The following is a 13,517-nucleotide window of genomic DNA, read 5'->3' as shown; positions in this document are numbered from 1 at the left end:
TGATGCATAGCTACCTGTTGGGTTAAGCCACAATACATTACTTCCAAGGGGTTTGAACTTGTTAAAAGTTAATGGTATCTCTTCAAAATAGTAAGAATATGCTTCTTTTAATATAACTTTGTGTCAAATTCAGTAACAATGGACTCATTCCTGTGTTTTCTGTTAGACCCTTCTAAGAGCCGTCTAAATGTTAAGAAGTTATTGATTTTTGAAAATACAATCAAGGAGTGATCGAAACAAAACAAGAACTTATATCTTATGCTACAGATGCATTATCTCTTTCTCCCCTCTCTGGTATATTAAACCAGCAATCCTCATCTCGACTTCCAAGATTTTTCAAAGGATTGTTTGGAAAGATTGGGTATTGTATCTGCTGCATGCTTCCTAACATGAGATACTGTGTTTTAAAACTGCTTAGAACTAAATACTCATCACTTTTTGATCTTGGAACTACGTTAAAGTTTCTGAGATTATAGGTTAAAAAAAAAATTCAGGTGAAAAATAGGATTAGTAATGCCCTGATATAGTTTCTACACACCAGTTGTTACATATTTTCTTTAAAAGTAGAACTGAAATAGGATTAAATCATTACATATTCCAATCAATCAATTAATTGAAAGGCTAATATCTATAAAAGAAAAGTTGTGAACTTGCATTTAAAAAAATTATTCATAATAATACATGAACATCAACAGTATTTCTTAAACAGGGGATATTTGAAGGAGTGAAGTGGTTGGTTGTCAAATGTACTTCCAAACGGAGCCAAGTGGAAAAGAAACAGTGCTTGATAGGAAGAAAATTCAGTGCCTGAAAGGTTAAAAAAAATTCCTTTGACTGCATTTGGACTCCTCTGTTATACCTGACATAAAAAAGCAAGGGTTTTTCAAAGGCATTTAGCTTTAAACATTCACAGCACCTTTGAATGTCCTCAGCAGGACCAGAAAAGAGGGATTCAATTTTCAAAGATAATTGTGTCAGATAACTGTCTCATCCCTTTTCAGAAACAATCTGATAAATACCTAATTACCAGCTGAGTGATTTCAGAGCCACACAACTGGGTCTGAGAGAAGGCTACAGGGAATGACAAGGTTCCCTAAAGCCATCAAGAGCAAGAAGCATTTGGCTTGTGAATTGCTTCATTTATTAGACAAGTAAAATGCAAAGAAGTCCCCAGTGAAAACAAAATATTCATAAACTGTTGACATAAGCAAACTTAATATTTTACACATGTAGTTGCTTTCAAATGAAAGAGGACTGAGTACTACAAAACAGTTATATTCTAAAATCCATGACAGTAAAGATTCAAGTACTTAAAAATTGCTCATTTTTTGTACACCAACCTTTACTACTGTTCACTGTAGTTACTGTTACTGTACTGTAACTGTAGGTAATATTGCCTAGTAACAATAATTTGTTGCAATCTTGCTGCTATAAATGAAGAAAACTTCCATGACAGACCCTTAGCTGCATAACTAAAAAGAGCTTACAAAGTGAAGTAAATGAAACTACCTCCTGTTTCTTGAAAAAAAAATAATAATAATAATAATGATAATTAGCTAAGAAAATCTATATTAAAAAATAGTATCTTCATTTTTGAATTGTTTAAATTGTTGAATTTAAAACAAAAGAAAGCACAGGTATAAAGAGCATCTGAGATTCCACTGAAGTTTTGCAAGTTGACACTATAAATGCCAGTCTTGTAATCTTTCTGAACAACTTAGAGAAGTGTTGACCCCCTACAAAACTTCCTAACTGTTAATGGAGTGGAGAGCATGAAATATCAACGTAGTGATGCAAAGTTCAGAAGCACAGATGGGAAATGGAAGATTACTGATAACGCTTCAACACTATTAAACTGACCAAGTTATGTATTCCTCAGGCTTTATGAAATACATGTCTACTTTGTGAAAAATGCAGCAGATCTGGGGTGGCAATCTTAAAAGTACACACCTGATCTACTGCTACACACACACTGGAGAACATTGATTGGAATTTTGCAAATACAATGAAATAGGATGGATCACACAATTCTATAAATCTCAGTCATATAATTTAAAAATAAGGACAAAAAATGTACTGCATATACGTAGCAGAGGGGTGAGTCAATGCTGTTGAGTACACAATGTGGGGACAAAGATTTAAACTAAGATGATTGATTTTACTGTTGAGTGAAATAGTAGCAACTATATAGTCAAGATCAAATGGGGACCATTTTAAAACCTGTTCCTCTCAGATTCTCACAAATTAAGAGACAGCATTTCTGTATGCATCATTATTCGTCTCACATACAGAAAGAAACCGAAGCTTGCCTAAAAGAGCTGACACACTGCTAGCATTTAGGTTCTGTCAGGCAGGGTAGTGTATATGAAGTTCTGAGGTTTTGCTGGTCTGCAAATCAAGGTTTTAACTCAGATCACAGCTCTGCCACAACCTGTGTTGTGAAACTGCTTCAACTTGGAATTAACATTCTCAAATTCCTAAGCAACAGACACTCAATTCAAGGAAAAGCCTAAACTGCACTTCAGTACACAAGGAAATATTGGTGCTCATCCAGCCACCATATTTCTTATGCTTCTATCTGTCATCACAGTAAATGTCCTTTCATGAGTTTAACACTGTGACACACACACACACACACACACACACACACACACACAAAGGAATACTAGACAGTCATTGCACAAAGCAAAAGAGAGAAATGGCTCTTCACTGTAAAGCTCTTGAAAAAAACAAGCATTTTAGGACCTCTATAGTCTCTGGTGGCAGAAAAGCTTGCCAGAATTCTTTTACTCTGGGGGTTCAACTTTGAAAAAAACAGCTTGGCTTTTGGCCTTAATAAGAACTGGAGCAATTAGAAAGGATTTGCAGATCCTGCCCAACTAACAAGCATTCTCAGGCACAGTAATTTACATCAGAATTCAAATTCCACTCTCCCCAGAAATGCATTTATCCTTCTGGGGTCACCAGTAAAGGTGAAGCTTAAACAATATAGGGACTTTCTACATCTTCTGCTTCCTGGCTTAACAGACTGGTGTGAAATGCTAACTCCTTGGGGGAAAGGAAGAAGACTCCAGCTTTCACTAAGGTACCGCAAGAGTGGCAGAATCCCTTTGAAACTGAGACTGATCTGATAAAGTCGTTATGGTTGTTAATAGCAACCATTCCTCTTCTTCCCTGCATGAGACCACAGCAATCAGCTGCAGCACAGGGCAGAGAGCAGTACAGCCATCACTATGAGGGAAAACTGGAGACTACCTGCACCTCTGGAAGGCCATATCCTCTCCCCATCCCAGAGAGCTTAAGTTTCTCCCTTTATGTGACAGAAGTACTACTGCCTTCTAGACTTTCTGGGAACACAGTCAGTAGCTTTTTTGCTATGTTTCATGCCTAAAGTAGACTTCGCTATCTCACCACTGCCTTCACCCCATAGGCAAGAAGTCTCCACTCCTTTCCCTAATCCCACCCCCTCCTCAACACAATGAAACTCTACTTCTGAAGTCACACCACTTCTACAGCTCCTGAGATCGCAAATCCTTGGGCCAGAGGAAAAGGGTGTTGCCATGCCCAGCCCCGAGACAAATTCAGAAAGGACAGAACTGTTATTAGTTTTCTGTGTAATGGTCCATGCATTGCTGCATGCCAGCTAAATGGGAAGAAGATGCTGGGCAATGCAAAGGTGGGCCTTACATTGTGTGGCAGAGAATGAATTTCAGATCTCCTCTTTGATTTGGAATTACTTCAAAGGAAAAATTAAGAAGATACAGGAGTTGAACCTTTCTGAACTCAAGTCCTTTGAGCTCGGCCATTTCCTTGAGGAGAACAGCCAGCAGAGGCATGTGGACCACACACTACATTCAGAGAAGTCCTCTTCTGTAAACCCCGATGATCTCTCTTGATTATGCTTTATGAAAGGGATTTACTTAGTCCATGTGATATCAACAAATTATGAAAATGAAATATATTGCTGGCAAGATACTCACAGCATGTGACAGGCTCCATGTAAGAGGGAACAGAGAATATGATGCAACACCCATAATCTCAGTTTCTCTATTTCTATGTAATTAATTGAAATTCCAAATAAAATGCATTTTAAAAGTTTAGCAAGATATGTTAAAAAAGTTTCTTTTGTCATCTAAACATTAATTTGAAAATGCAGATAAATCCTTTAAAGAGCATCATGCCTCTTCCCACCACCCTTGACCTTGATTCTTTGCTTTTATGTAAATCAATTACAACATGTTTTTAATAATCTGCTCAGTTCTGGAATACAAATTAAAGTATGAAGGTGTCTGTTAAAGAGCTAGGAGAACTCAAATTTACAGACCGAATGTTTTCAGCCTGGAAAATCTCCCATACAATTCCAATCTTTTACCAATAAACTGTTAGCGTACATTAGCATGTGAAGAACAGTAAAATAGAAACAAAGCTTAAAACACATCCTCTAAGTATTACTGTGGAAAAAGAAAAGTCAAAGATCCTAAAAACCTTCAGCCCATAAAAGTACAACAGATATGGTAAAGAAAATTAAGGTTTTATGACTCAAACTGACAGATTTTGATGGAAAACAAAGTAATATTTACGTGCACAAGTATGCCATGAAAAACACACATCTCACACTAGCACACTCTGGAGTTTCAGCTACCCACACTGCAGAGTAAACCATAGCCTTGCAGCAGTTCTCACTCATTCCAGGAACATTCCTGGTAGAAGAATTCATCTGAAGCAAAAATATTTCTTTCTGTCAGTATACCTAACACACCAAAAATTCCAATTTGCTGGCTAAGATTTTGACAAGTCCCCAGTTTCTAGCACAGACCCTCACACACTTCATTTCTGTCAGATGCATAATCAGATGCTCACACATGTATCACACTCTCTGTAACTGTAACAGGCACCAGCTATAAACATATTTTAGAAGTTATGGATGTGCCTGCCACAACCAGTGTGACCTTTCCTATTAGAGAAACTGCTGCATAATCACTCTCAGGTGGGCAAGAAAATAAAACATCATGAATCACCAAATTCAGTCACATCAGCAGGAATTTGAAGATGTGGGCCAAATAATTAAATTGCTAACTCCTAAATCTTAAGAGATCACAGCTTAAATATTCCTGAGCTGGACCAAAGCTGTCAATTGGAATTTTATAGATGGGAACAAGCAATTTCCTAGTAGTAAACCACGACAGTCAAACTAACTCATCACTGATGAATTCTTTGGAAAAAAGACAGAAAAAACAGCTGAGTTCACAGAATAGTGACTTAATAATCACCTGTATTTTAGCATATTAAGCATATGAAGCACTTTTCTCAGGCTTGGGCTACTAGATGAATGACTACTATACAGTCTTGTGAAAGTGTAATTTTTAAAGGGCTGAGTGATTGGCAAGAAATATTTTTGTCTGACTTTCAAGAAATTTTCTACTTCATTTCACTTTGGAAATAACTGAAATAAACTGGTGTTCTTTCTCTAATAAGTCCTACGCCACCAGAAACAAGAGATCAAGCAACAATTTCATACTTTCTCAAATAGAAACAGAAATGAAGGCCATTAGTGAGATGTTAAAAAAAGTTGTGCACGTGCTGGCTTGTGTTACTGTGCTATACTGCCACTTCTAGAAAGCAGTGCTGCTTTTCTAGCACTACAGAAAAGACAAACTAAGCTTGGTGAAAGATATTTTAACAAAGGGACTCAAGATAGTTTTTATTCATTTATTGCAGCTCATTTTTAAAAATAATTTCTTTTAATTATTAACTTGGCTTTCTTCCCATTCCTTTCCCTAACTCTACCTCCTACCCATGCTCCTCTTCCCAAAAAGTCTGGAAACCTGGATCCACACAGATGAGTTCTTTGCAGCACTAATGCTACAATCAGTGAAAAGCAAGCAGCAGATTCATACATCTAGAATAAAGATTTGCTTACATTTTGAGATTATGATTCAGCATATAGTCAGATGAACTAGTCAGTATTAATGAAGTTCACAGCATGCCTCAAAGGCACATTTCTTACACACATTAAACTCATTCAGAGCTACTCTCCTCTAGTTCTTTCTCTGTTAGTGAGAAGGAAGTAAATTTAAGTCCTCATTCATATCTTTGCCAACTCATAACACAAGCCACTTTCCAGTCATTTCCTGACAAAAGATGTTTAATTTGCTCTGGTCTACTAGATCTCTACTATATATATGGACAGACAAATTAAATTTAAGTACCACAAGAAGTGTGTTTTATAAAGTACAAGATATCCTTAAACTTTTAAACTGGAGAAAAAGTAACAGCTATACATGTTTTTCTAGAAAAATGAATATGCACTGCATAATCATCTGAGCTCACAGTGTAAGACTATATTGCATTGCAAGCACTAAATTTTAAGCCTTGAACTATATATGCTCATAATTAGTAAATTAATGTTTAATAAAAATAGAGAATTTTGGCGTAAACATGCAGCAATTGAAGTAAACGTGTAACAGTTGAAATAACACTGCTTTTCCCTCTTACACTGAAGTGATGATACCATGAGGAACTGTTTCACAGTTCCCCAAGGTGTCTTCTGCTTCCAGAAGACGCTGCTCATGCAAAGCATTCAAACTGCTCAGGCCGTGAACTGAAGTGCCAGCAGTTGATAAATCAACATCTCATTTTCATAAATTGAACACTACCTCTCCCAGCATTTAAAGTTCACCTCTGAAATTACTACTGACAAGAAAAGAAAGTTAAATTTAAATCAGGAAGAAAAAACATGCCAACATATGCTGCTTCACTCTGCAGTGGCCTTAAAAACATTGACATTAGGATTCACTCTATTGGGCACTTTGGAAGACAGTAACTTCAGCAGAACACAGGGACAAGGTTTACCCTTAGGAATGTCTAGAAAATCACTGCATCCTTTCTCCACTAAAATCAGCTTTAAAAATATTCTCACAGATGAAACACAATCAAATACAAAATACCATACAGCTAACAAGCTACTAACATGCTTCAAAGCAATAGATGCTGCTGTATCAATGCAGGCAAGGAAGACCAAAGCAAATAAAAACATAGTGCACAAACAGAAATTACAGCAGGAAATAAACTGTGTTTTAAATTGGTAAATTCCGCAGTAAGAAAATCAAAATTTCTCTGCCAAAAACTTTCCCTTTTTAAATATTCACACTCTTCAAAAACTGATATTTATGAAACTCCATTTTTAGCAATTTGCTGCACTAATTTTGAATAGCCTTGTTCACGTTTACATATCAGTTAAGTCAACAACATAATCACATTCCGTAAGCAGTTTATTTACTCCATACCTGGCAAACCATGCTTCAAGTTTTCCCTTTTACGGGATATATTGTATAGAAAATATGTCTTCTCTGAATGTACAGCACATACAACACAGCAGATTCAGAACACAGTCTTAGAAAAAAGGAAGTTACAGAACAGTGCAGGAATGACACAATATAGTTTTACTGTTCTTCCATATAGTGCAACCTGTCAGTCTAATCGTAAGTCTAAAACACTAAATTCACACATGAAAGTTACTCTGACCTGCTGGGCAAACTCTCAGGCAATTTATTTTAATGGATTGCTGTCTCCATTCAATCATAAATCAAACGGTGTTACAACAATAGAAGATGCAAGAAACTTCTGGCGCTAGACCTATTCTTCAAGTCAAGAAACCTGTAGTAAATGCATCCTTTATTAAAAATAATTAGTCACCATCAATATTTTTTGTTTTGTTTTGTTTTGTTTTTAATTGTTCTAACATAGACATAATGAAGACACTAAATGGTAAATAAGCAGTTTTATTGACCAGTCGCAGATTAACCTCTCCACTCCTGATCTTTTTGCTACCTCATCTCCTCCCTCAGCTGTCTCTGGGATACCTCACCTAGCTGGCTTGCCATTGGCTTAACAGGACCCAAACTGATCTCTTTGTCTTCTCAAGCACTGCATCACCAGCGTTCTCCCTGTCATTCAAGCCTTTAATAAAAACATCATTTTTGTTTCACCTTTCCCTGGCATTCCTAATCCAGATCACATAAATCTTTCTGCTGCTTCTTCTACACATTAAAGATAATTTTCTTCCTTTTTGCCTGCACAGCTAAATGCTCACTTAAGCTTTTGGTTCTCATTTTGATTCATATATTCTCAAGCTCCATTACATCATGTCAGCCATTCCCTTTCAACCCATCCTAAGTGCAGTTTCTAGTTTTATCTTCATTTGTGTTGGACCAGAATGGGTAAAAATTCCAAACGCATAAAACATCCTAAAGATCAAAGATCCTTGAATCCATTTAGGATTCAAAGTGGATATTGGTCATTTTTGTAAGCAGTCATGCAGCTAAAAATGCAGATTATTTTCTGACACATGAACACCTACAAAAGCTTTTCTGACAACAGCAATTCTGATCCTAAGTATCTTGGAAATTAGACAATTTTACACATTCATCCACTCTTGTTATCCTTCTACAACCCTTTTGTGCTTCATGCACCAATGTCTTCAGATCATTTCTCAACTTCGTCCTTTTTTGTCTGCTCTCTGCTCTTGGCATTTTAAATTCAGTTTTTCCCCTGTTAATACCATCCTATACACAGCTTTATCACTTTCTCCCATAAATGTCTACAAGTTCATTTTACTTCATGCCTTTGCAATAAAATACGTTCAGAGAACTGGTCTTTAACAGTACACCTAATTTGAACAAGCAGTTTACTAATGTCAGCTAAGTCTTAAGATGGTCAGTGCTGTGATAGTAACAAGGAAAGTAACTTTACATAGAGCACATACTTGTACACATATATAAACAATATATAACCAACTTAAGCTTCTTACAGAAATGTGGCTGTAAGATTTTGTGCTTGCCTTTGCTTTGAAGCAGTCTCTCATTTTTTCCCCCTCAGTTTAGACCAGCTTGCTCACCTCTGTTGTGCATTTTTCCCCTATGTACCAGTATTCCTTTCTGTACTTCATACATATGGGTTAAGCTGCAGTATTTTAATCCATGAGATGTAATGAAGAAAAAAATGAAAAAGAGGAAAATAAAAGCACTCATCACAGATAATTAAGCACTTTAATACCACTTTTTATTTGTATCAAAATAAATAAATCAACAACATTATTCAAAGTTTAGCATACAGTCACTTTGGTAAGTCAAAATTCCTTCTTGTCTTCAGAAAAAGACTGCTCCAGTTAATAGAGATCTATATAACCTAGATGCACTTTACCTTGAAAAGGAAGGCAACTATTTCAGTCTACCAGCTGTCTCTGTTTGTATGTGAAAGGAGAAATCCAAAACCGTAACACAGTTACTGAAATTCTTACTTCAGAAGACTAGCTTGTGGTTTTCAGCAATTTACTTGGAAGCACTGGACTCACAAATATAAGGAGGAGATATTTTGGAGAAAGGTAAGAAGATATTTCTGATGAAGATACTAAATTATGTATTCACATAAAGTATGCATTTCCTTTTTTTTCCCCCTCTTTCTTTTTCTCAGGTAAAATAATACTGCAGAAGTCTTGAAACTTCTGTACTATGCTACAAGTTAAGTTTTGATATTGACTGATTAAGGGAAAGAGAGTGGAAAGTGAAGGAGTGATGTGGCTGTGTCTGTGACAGCAGCAGAACAAATCCCAAAAGGGGGAGAGGGAAGGAGAGTGTCATGTCAGGCAACTATCAAAGCAGCAGCACTATGGCACTGCAGTAATAAGTGCAACACGCACCTGCTAGCAGCCATGATTCAGGTGGTCTTCATCACCCTGGCTTTGCTGGGAATCATGCAGAAGCCTGAGCTGGGGTCTAACCATATGGGTTAGTGCAAGAGCACAAACGTCTGCATGCAGAGAAGTCCAGATGTGGCTCAGCTACTGCACAGTATGGAGCAGGGGAGGCAGGAGCAGGGTGGGATAGCCAAGGGAGCCCTGCTCTTTGCCACCTTGCAGCACTGGCAGCCCTGGGCTTTTGCTGGAGTCCCTCTCATGCTGTTTGGCATATGTTGGCATGTCAGGAAAGGGAGATACAATCAAGAGAGAGTCAGCAAGGTTTTGGTCTTGGCTGGGCTTCTTGTCCTGCTATTTCAGCTCTGGTGGTTCCTTGGGGAAAAGGAAGCATATATGTGATAGCAGCAGCAAACAGGAAAGCTCCCAAAATGGAGCAAGGAGACACAGACAGGGAGGTAGAAAAAGTCAGTGACCCAGATGAGAAATGAGACCTGGGCAGAGTTTGAGTGGACAGCATCCAGTGGCCAGCACTGAAGATGGCTGATAAGAGCCATCTGGGGGAAGAGCTGGCAGATGACCTTCTTGTGCCTGCCTAGGATGCTCCTGTCATAGCTTCAAGCTGCAGCCAGCCATCAGAGCTATCTGCATCTATGAAGGATGGAATGCCCATGAAGACAATTTCTGCTACAACCTGATAGTGCCCCTGAGGCCTCCTACCAGGCACACCTTCCACATGGAGCTAGGAGATGTGAAAGAGATGTCAGCAAGGACTTCCTGCTAGTGCATGGATAAAGCCACCCACTGGTTCCATAACCAAATGAAAGCAGCTTGGAAACGCCTTGATTGCTACCTGAAAGTACTGCTCTCTTAAGGATCCTGCAACATTAAGCTGGTCACCTCCTCCACGCACATCTTTCCTGATGACATGATGCTTGGGGTGCAGCTCGATGACTCAGAGACCTTCCTGAGCACTTCCTATGTAGTCTGATGCCAGCTTCACCAGCAGCATGACATGGTTAGAAAAACGTGCTGTGGCAGAGATGCAATTTGTCAGGCAGATACATAGGCATGTCTGGCTCCACAGCTTCCTCTTCAACTGTCTGCAGACCTGCACTCATCTGCTGGTTGGCACAAACCTTTCCTCTCAGGCCTTTAGGACATCCATGATTTGCCATCAGATGAACATATACCATCAAGCATGGCACAAAAGGTATTACCCCTGTGGTTAGATGAACTCCTGCAGCACCTCCACTGCTGCCTGGAAAATAAACACTTCAAATGCTTCCTCTTAGGTTACAACAGAGTACCTGAGGACATGGTCTTCTTGCCAGCTTTCTGAACAGCTGGCCTGCTCAACCACTTTAAGCATCTAATTCAAAAGTGAGCCACCCACACCCAGGTACTGCTCAGGTTAGAGGAGTTGTAAGATCAGCTCACAAGAAGGTTGACCTTGGAAGAAGAGTCTTCTCACACAGAGCTGTGTTTATGGGACTCACAGCTGGTGGTAGATGATAACCTGCTTCCAGAGGGAAGAAGAATGCAGGATGCAGAAGACAGAAAGGAGACGGAAGGCCCTGTGCCACAGCCCTGCTGCAAACATCCTCCTCAGGATATTTTTTCCAGTAAAGCAGCCGAAGATAACAGAAACATTCTGCCTTTCACCCTTCCTTCTCCTCCATGGACTGCCATGGCCCAGGTGACTACTTCACATAGAACCAGATGTTTTCTTTCACAGCTATGGCTATACAGGGATGAAGCAAGAGGCACTAGTGAAGACCTTAGTGTGCTTGCCAAGGGCATGGTGAAGAACCTGTCCTTCCCAGATACTCCCTGGGCACTGGTGCCCCAGAACTGAGCACATGCAACATGCAGCAGATGCCGCTCAACAGGCAAGGTCAGGCTAGATGAAGCTCTGAGCATTCTGATCTAGCTGCAGATGTCCATACTCATTGCAGGGGAGTTGGACCAGATGATGTTTAAGGTCCCTTTCAATTCAAGTAATTGTACAATTCTATGACTGTTATTCTTCATACAATGGTTTTACACTTAAGTTTAGGTCATTTGTTTCTTACAGCAAGACGAGAGTCTTCAGTGGGAAGAATAAAGCATCTAACAATATGTACATTAAAAATGTAACGTTTAATAGCTTACACAGAAAGCCTACATAAAATGTGAAACAGCAAAATTCAAAATTCTACCATATATAAATATACATTTCATTATCTTCTGATAATCTCTACCTAAGATTCTCCTCCCTCACATGTTACAGTAAAATTTTGCTTCCTACACTTTCCAAGAATAAATGAATTAGAAAATATTAGAGAAAAATACTTCCTTTTTGTATAGCCAGTGAATACAAAAATGTTATAATTATGAAATAAACAAGAGAGGTTAAAAGCAAGTTATAATAACAAAAATAGATAGAAAGCTTACCCGCTTCCCAAGCTCGCTGCAAAACTCCAGAGGAGAAATCTCCAGAAGAGATCCTTCCCCACTGGTAGCCAGCTCTTAAATGGATCTAGGAGAGGTGCAGCCAGGCTCCACCCCTTCCAGCAGCACAGGTGAATTGCCTTCACCTGTGCGCCTGTGCCTGACTCATTGCTCGCCTCAGGTGATCAGCAGTTCCCATACACTTTTGCTAGCCAGAGACAATGCGCACAGAGCTGGTTAACCCTGAGTCAGCAGAAAAATAACAGCAGTGATTCATAATTGACTCAAGGAGCAAAACAAACTACCACTTGGTCCACAATCAGTTGATTATGTACTAAGCCAGTGCTTAATTCACAAGGAATGCTGAACTTTTAAGGTGTGGGAGAAGCACCTGGCCCTGTGTTGTCCCAGAAGGTCAAGTGGTGAGGGGAAGAGCAGTTAGCAGTTCACAACCCCCAGCCAGACTGCTTCCACCTCCAACCCGGGGCACTTTTGAGGAATGCCTCCCTAGGAATGGTGTATCCTAGGGGCTCTGTTAAATAGCAAGTTTTATCTCTGGACTCCAAATTAACACTAAACCACCTGTGACATGAAAGTGACAGTAGCAATTTCTACTCCGTTCAGTGGACTTGGCTGCCTCTTCCCACTTCCCTATGTCCCCAACTATCAAGATGAAAGCTTGTAACATTGTGAGTTTCTTTCCTCACTTTAAAAAGTAAGAAAACAACAACAGCAGAAAAACAAAAACACAATCCATTTAGCATTCTCTTCAGTTCTGGTAACTTTGCAGTTCATGTAGGTACCCAACATGTAAACCATTTTCTGTTTATTGTTTTTTTTTCACCCACTCTATGATTTAGGCTTAGAAACAGTAACAAGAGTAGGCAACCAGGACTACAGAAGAGGAAACAAGGAAATACCTTTGCTGGCAGCAGCTCACACTTGCACCAAGTGTAAGAGGACTATACAAACACAGAATTAATCCATTATCAGATAACAACTAAATTATCAGAGATTTGCAATAATAAATCTCTACCTTCTGGTTGGGTGGATGAATGTATCATATGTGAAAGAGATCAGCCCAACAAAATAAAACCTCAAAGTGAAAATATTCAAGTCTTCATAAGTAGGCTTTATGCTTAACAAAATTACTATAGATGAACTGAATCCTTCCTTCCACAGTTAATAATACATCTTATTTCATTTACATATTTCATTACAGAGCTACAAAATATTTAATTATTCTAATCAAAGCACTGGAGTCTTATTTAGTAAACCCTGTTATGCCTTCTTTGCTGTTAGGATGCTTTTGTTAAATATTAAATGTGACAGCAAAATGTATTCTATCTATTCTATAAAAAGAACCCTATGTAAGAATCTACATAAATACATA

The 13,517-nt window shown here is 38.6% G+C and overlaps 1 protein-coding gene across 4 annotated transcripts in view; it reads right to left on the bottom strand.

The window, feature by feature from the left end:
• Positions 1 to 13,517, bottom strand: part of ROBO1 (roundabout guidance receptor 1) — a 690,543-nt gene that overhangs the window by 613,214 nt on the left and 63,812 nt on the right. The window contains exon 1 of one of the 4 annotated variants that reach the window (XM_052666603.1): positions 12,128 to 12,162. The exons of the other annotated variants lie outside the window; for them this stretch is intronic. The gene's annotated coding sequence lies outside the window, so the exon portion shown is untranslated. Of the gene's footprint in view, positions 1 to 12,127; positions 12,163 to 13,517 lie in introns of those variants that run through there. 4 annotated transcript variants of the gene reach the window in all.

The sequence above is a fragment of the Tympanuchus pallidicinctus genome, unplaced genomic scaffold, assembly GCF_026119805.1.
Source record: "Tympanuchus pallidicinctus isolate F22 unplaced genomic scaffold, pur_lepc_1.0 scaffold10, whole genome shotgun sequence".
Lineage (NCBI taxonomy): Eukaryota > Metazoa > Chordata > Aves > Galliformes > Phasianidae > Tympanuchus > Tympanuchus pallidicinctus.
Note: the sequence above shows the minus strand (reverse complement) of the source record. Positions and strands in the feature narration are given on the sequence as shown.